This window comes from Myotis myotis, unplaced genomic scaffold, assembly GCF_014108235.1.
Source record: "Myotis myotis isolate mMyoMyo1 unplaced genomic scaffold, mMyoMyo1.p scaffold_m19_p_2, whole genome shotgun sequence".
Taxonomy (NCBI): domain Eukaryota; kingdom Metazoa; phylum Chordata; class Mammalia; order Chiroptera; family Vespertilionidae; genus Myotis; species Myotis myotis.
The window spans coordinates 150,452,852-150,459,964 of NW_023416324.1; positions in this window are offsets into that span (position 1 = coordinate 150,452,852).

The window sequence follows — 7,113 nt, forward strand, 5'->3', positions numbered from 1 at the left end:
GTAGTTGACTTACATTTACCCTCTGGAAAGTTTTAGCATTTGTTTTTTGAACTTAGTGCTCTAAAATGTTAATTTAATATGTCTAGGTATAGTTTCTCTCATCTACTCTGTTGTATGATTCCTTCCAAACTAAGGTCTCACATCCTTCATTCTGGAAATTTTCAATAATTATTTTTTGAAATCTAACTTTCCTTTATCTGTTTTGGTTATTCCAATAATATGATATTAACATTCCCTCTTCTATCCCCCATAGCTCTTAACTTTTTTTTTTATTTTATTACCTTTGCCTAATGCTTTTCTAGAAGATTCCTGACCTGATTATCCAGCTCACTATTTTGCTCTTTGGCAACATATATATTTATTCTGCTATTCAATTATTAAATCTGTTCATTGCAATATTTAGTTCAACAATATTATATTGCTATTTAATATCTCCAAATCTTCTTTGAAGTTTCTTGTTTCATATTTCCCATATTCTCCCTTATGTTTCTGAGGATATTTACTGTTTTTATTTTCAATTCTTTGTCCACTACATCCGTTCATTCTGATTACTCATGACTTTTTTGTTTTTATCTTTTTTTTAATTGCTTCTGTATTTATAATGTGTGCTTGTGAGCTCCTATTATCAGGGTAAAATCAGTTAGTTACCTTGGCAAATAACGGATAGCAGGGAGAAGAGTGTAAGTGTAGGCCCTAGCTTACGGTGGTTGAGGAAGTAGAGGGGTACATCACAGCATGAAGACCACCTGGCGTTACACTCCAGGCTCAACCACACCTTCTATGCCCTGAACCCATGAGATCCTGCCTATCAGGTAAACTGCTGAGTGCTCTACCCCAGGCATTACTCCTTTCTAAAAGTAACCACAAAAAATATATTTTCTAATTTGTTGTCCAGACTATGGAGAAGGGTGAGTAAAGAGGTTGGTGGGAATACTCCAGTACTTAGCTCCACTCAACTCGAGCTAAATATGCCAGGGCTCACCTAGTCAACTGAGGATCTGCTGCTCATACCCATTGAATCACTAACATTCATTGAATTGCCCTCTAGAGACCCTGCACTTCATTACAGGGAGCTGATGCCGCAGCTTTGATTATAACCTTCTTGAACATAAACCGACATGTCCTGTGATAGAGGGCTGGATAAAGAAGATGTGGTACATACAGGCAATGGAATACTACTCAGCCATAAGAAGATGAACTACTGCCTTTTGGGACAACAGGGTGGACCTTGAGAATATTATGCCAAACTAAATAAGTCAGAAAAAGCTAAGAATCATATGATTTCACTCATAGGTAAGATGTAAAACTGAAATTCATAGACACAGACAACAATATGGTGGTTACTAGAGGGATATGGTATAAAGGGATAACATAGGGTAAAGGGTTCAAATATAGGGTGACAGAAGGAGATTTGACTTTGGGTGGTAAACACATAATGCAATATACAGATGACGTGTCATAAAATTGTACACCGGGAAACTAAATAGTTTTATTAGCCGCCAAAATTTTAATTTATAAAGAATTCTAGTTTTGCCATTTTCCATTAACATGACTAAAGCAGGTTTATTCCACTTTTCTCAAAAATCTCCACAGAAATCATTTGTAATTAGAGCAGAGCCTGGAATATAACTTTCCTACAAGTATACAATCTCATAAGAAATACAGATGAGAACATTTCATTTAAAAATTATCTTACTTACATGCAGAAAAGAGTTAACCTAGCAGGCCTGCAACTGCTGTACTTAGAAAAGCTTGCTTATAAGAGTGACCACTGGCTGGCATCTGAGACTTTGATTAGAAAACTTGCCCTAAATGACAACAGCAGCTCACCATATCTATTCCATTTGCACAAGCAATGTGGTTTATGCTGAACACCTGCTCTCCTTCTGAGAGTCTGGAATTTCAGTGACTAGAGCCCATCACACAGGCACTATGTGCTTACATGGCCAGCTCACGGTCAAAACTCTAGAGTCCTAGGCTCAGGCCAAAGTTCCTGGAAGACATTTCTCACCTGTTATAGCTCGTTGCTGGTAGAATTAAGTGCATCCTGTGCACCTCCACTGGGAGGTTGGGGCTGGTTTTCTCCAGACTTCACTTTGAATGCCTTTCCCTTTACCAATTTTGCTTTGTACATATCCTTTCACTGTGATAAATGGCCATGAGTATGATCACATGCCGAGACCTGTGAGTTCTTCTAATGAATTACCAAATTTGGGGAGTTGTCTTGGGAACCCCTGACACAGTCTGCCTGTGAGCAAATTAAACAGTCTCAACACCTCTGCCTCTGGAATGCCATCTCATCTACTCAGTATGCCCAGAAAGCACACCATTCACTGCCAATAAGGCAATCTATATGCACTGAGTGGCCAGATTATTATGACCACCCCATCAGTACAATGAAGTGAATTAGTTATGCAAATAATAATAATAATAATAAAAACCTTGAGAGTATTTGCTTAGGAAGTTTTCAATATTCAGTATTTTTGGAAGTGTTAATGAAGTACTGATGGGGTGGTCATAATAATCTGTCCACTCAGTATATATAAAAGCCTAAGCAACCAAACGACCAAACAACTGGTCGACCAGTCACTATGCCCCATACTGACCACCAGGGGGCAAACACTCAATGCAGGAGCTGCCCCTGGTTGGTCAGTGCACTCCCACAACCAACCTTCCACAGCCTGCCCACTTCCCATGGCTCCAATCAGCCCCAATCACCCACCAAGCCGAGAGACCCCAACCATGCACAAAATCGTACACTGGACCTCTAGTAAAGATATGCATTACAGGCATACTACAAAGTAAACTTGTCCATTAAAATAACTTGGCCTAACCCTCGCCAGTTTAACCCAGTGGATAGAGCATTGGCCTGCAGACTGAAGGGCAGTGGGTTCGATTCTGGTCAAGGGCATGTACCTCAGTTGCAGGCGCATGTGGGAGGCAACCAACAGATTTGTCCCCTCTCACATCAATGTTTCCCTATCTCCATCTCTCCCCCTCCCTTCGACTCTTTCTAAAAAATCAATGGAAAAATATCCTCAGGTGAGGATTAACAAAAAAAATAATAACCTTGCCTAAGGGTAATAATAATTAAAATGTTAAAAAATGTTATCAGTGAGAACAGCAAAGTCCATACCTTTTTCCTACAAAAAAAAAAACTGACTAAAAATACAAGTTGAAAAGTGTTCTAACATATTTTAATAGATTAATATGGCAGAAAGATCAAATACACAATTACAAATGATAAAACATGGCTACATAAAACAATTGTTTTTCTCTCTAGTGAGAAAAATAACCTTCAGGGAAGTGAAGCACTACACTCCTCCTCCTCCAAACCCAAATCATTCTAAGAACTCACCTCCTACACATGAGCACTGTCTGATATTTAATCTCCAGATCTCTTTAGAGAAATTTGTTAGTACATCAGGCTCAACCTTAAAAGAAAGCTTAAAAAACCCTCTCTGAAGTTAACGATTTTTCTTTTTCTTTTTTTAATCCTCACCTGGGGATATTTTTTTATTTATTTTAGAGAGAAAGGAAGGAAGAGAGAGAAACATCAGTTGGTTGCCTCCCCTACGCACCACAACCAGGAATTTAACTCAAAACCTAGTTATGTGCTCTGACGGGGAATCAAACTTGCAATCTTTTGGTGTATGAGACGACACTCCAACCAAGTGAGCCATCTTGCCAGGGCTAGAAATATTTTCTAAAGGTTCATTAATATAATATACAGTAAAACTAAATTACTTAATAAGCTCTCAAAGAAGAGGATCACAGAAAACATATCTCTGGCCCTGGCTGGATAGTTCAGTTGGTTAGAGCATTGTCCCAATACACCAACATTGTGGGTTTGATCCCCTAGCAGGGCACATACAACAATCAACCAAATGAATGAATAAGTGGAACAACAAATAGATGGTTCTCTCTCTCTCAAAAATCAATAAATAGCCTTGGCAAGTGTAGATCAGTTGGTTGAGCATTGTCCTATGCACCTAAGGGTTGAGGGTTCGAATCCTGGTGAGGGCACATATCCAGGTTGTGGATTTGATCCCTGATAGTGGAGGGGCGGCATATGGGAGGCAACCAATAGACATTTCTCTCTCTCTCTCTCTCTCTCTCTCTCTCTCTCTCTTCTCTCTCTCTCTAAATCAATAAAAACCTATCCTCAGGTGAGGATTAAAAATAAATTTAAAAGTCAATAAATAAAAATTAAAAAAGAACATATATCTCTGTTGTTTCTTGAACGATGGTAAAATAAATTTTCAGAATAACAATTTATAGCCTAACTAGAAATTACATGGGCAAGTAATATATCATGTTGCATGTGTGTTCCATAAATTTGTGTCAACATGTTAGGTGATATCTAACATAAATCTTTTAAAAGAAAAAAAATAGAATTAAATGTATTTTAAATTTAAAGCATTCATCCTGACAGTAGTTATTAAGATTAAAGCAATTTAAGTTATATGTGGAAAGTTTTCCCATGTTACTCTCATTCATAAAATGCCTCTCCCTCCTTTCTTTCTCCCAATATTTTCTTCCCAATACAAGAGTTTGAGGTCCAATTAGATTGTGACCATGATTTTCTTGTATTTTATTCCTGGCACCCAGATTAATTCTGGCATAGCCCGTACTCAATAAATGTTAATAAATGTTGTTAAAAGAAGCAGAAATTTATGATAGGAGAGGGTCTTCTGTAAATTACTGAGATCTAATCCATTACTTCTCTGCATCTAGAAGTAACTTTTCCCAGAATCTTGTTTCTGTCAGAGCATTTCTAGAATAGGATGAGAGTTAATCTGTGCATGCTATGCTTGCTGACTCTCTGATGTCCCTGATTCTGCTTACCTATCCAGGTCTACATTTGCTTTCATGTCGTACATGGATTCCATAAACTTGATACTTATAGGACCTGGATGTATATTGAGATCACTCTTGACCCAGTGACCATTCATTATGGAGGCAGACATTACTCAAGGAACTGAAATGATCATGTCCTAATGGTAAGACCCCACCACTGTTCTACCTTTGTTCCTCCCATTCTCATTAGATGAACATGACAGAGTGTAACTATGGCATTTAGGTCAGATTTCAGCATTAAAAGTTGATTCTGATTCTGAAGAATGTGTGTAAAGTAACTTCTCAAGTTATATATTGAATGTATTGACCTCCCCTGGTTACCAGTTTATCAAAGTACATCCTGACCTCCCTGCTGAGGCACTAGACCAGTGGTTGGCAAACTGCGGCTCGCGAGCCACATGCGACTCTTTGGCCCCTTGAGTGTGGCTCTTCCACAAAATATTGACTTCTGCGCATGGGCCACAAAGTTTCAATCGCACTGTACATGCGCGCCCGCATGTGGTATTTTGTGGAAGAGCCACACTCAAAGGGCCAAAGAGCCGCATGTGGCTCGCGAGCCACAGTTTGCCGACCACTGCACTAGACCAAGGGTGGGTTTTCTGCAGTGCTTTGGGAGGAGTGCTCAAATGCCCTTCTTAAGTCAAACCCCATCTCACATCCTCATTATGTTTACACAGTCTGCATGACTGAATAGCTGCTTGGATGTCCAATCCACACTCCCTTCCCCCACTAGGACTTAAATCCTATTCTGAGTCTCAGCCCTAAAACCCAGAAGGCAACATCCTGACTCCCAATGCCTATTTACATGGATACTTGAAAAAATAGAGTGAAGGAGGAAAAGGGGATGATTAAATAAATTACGTGGTTTTCCTTGTTATATTTATTTCCAATGTATTATTTGACTCCTCAAACTTTGGATTGAGACCGAAACCCAGCTATATGCCAGGAATTGAACCGGCAACTTTTTGGTGTATGGGAAGATGTCCAACCAACTGAGCCACACCGGTCATTTATTATTAGGGAGTAATTTGGAACAATTCCTTCAGAGGATATTTTTCAATAGAATTATTAAAGTATAAGTGCACATATCCAATACCCTCAAATCCTCTTCAAGAAATTTATTCCACACTCACAATTGTGCAAAGGTAATTTATTTATGAGTGTTCACTGAAGCACTGTGTTTAATAACAAAATCTAATCAGTGATCAATCGGACTATGGGGAAATAAATAAAATGATATGCCTCCATTAAAAACAATCATGTAGGTCAGGATATGCTGATATAGAAAGACTTCTAAATATACTGTTGAAAGGCAGGAGGATTTGGAACAGTATTTTGAGTTAAATACACATACACACACAATAATAAATGTATCCAAAATATCTGGGTGTTTACAATATAGTGTTTTATCATGGGGATGCAAGGGGAAGGAAGGAAGCCTAAAAGCCTAATGCAAAGATTAAAAATAAGGCGGCCAGCAGCAGGTCAGACTACTGTAGAAGTCATTGGTCTTGTTCACTAATTTTTGTATGACATTCACTCAAGAATTGCCCTGATTAGTCCCCTAACAACCTAGAGCCGTGGTCGGCAAACTGCGGCTCGCGAGCCACATGCTGCTCTTTGGCCCCTTGAGTGTGGCTCTTCCTAAGCCATAGGAGTACCCCAATTAAGTTAATAACAATGTACCTAATATATAGTTTAAGTTTAAAAAACTTGACTCTCAAAAGAAATTTCAATCGTTGTACTGTTGATATTTGGCTCTGTTGACTAATGAGTTTGCTGACCACTGCCCTAGAGAATCGCTCCAGAGGCTTGCATTAAGATTGCTCTGCTGTTTGGTGCTGATGTTTCTGAAGACTTATATAGTTTTTTTAAGCAGGAATACTTTTTAGGTATTCATTTCATCGTGATGCATGTATCTCCCATTCCCGCGCTGATGAGTTTGAATTGCTTTGAGAATAAACTTTTTAAATAAGTTGTCCCTATGTAACTTCCATGAAACTACTCTGTGACACCTGTGCAAAACTGTTTTTGCTTTTATTCTGTAAGGCATCTCGAAAATGTAGTAGCACTTCCTGCAGCTAAAGAGAGGGCGCAAATATAAACTGTCTCTTCCCTGTAAACCAGATGGCGTTTCAACCACTTTGTCATCAGCCCTTTTGTGTGCAAAACTGTTTTTCCCAGCGATGTGTACGTCGTCAAAGATCTGTGAGACAATCCGAAACTGTGAAGAGTAAACGGGCCTGAAATCTA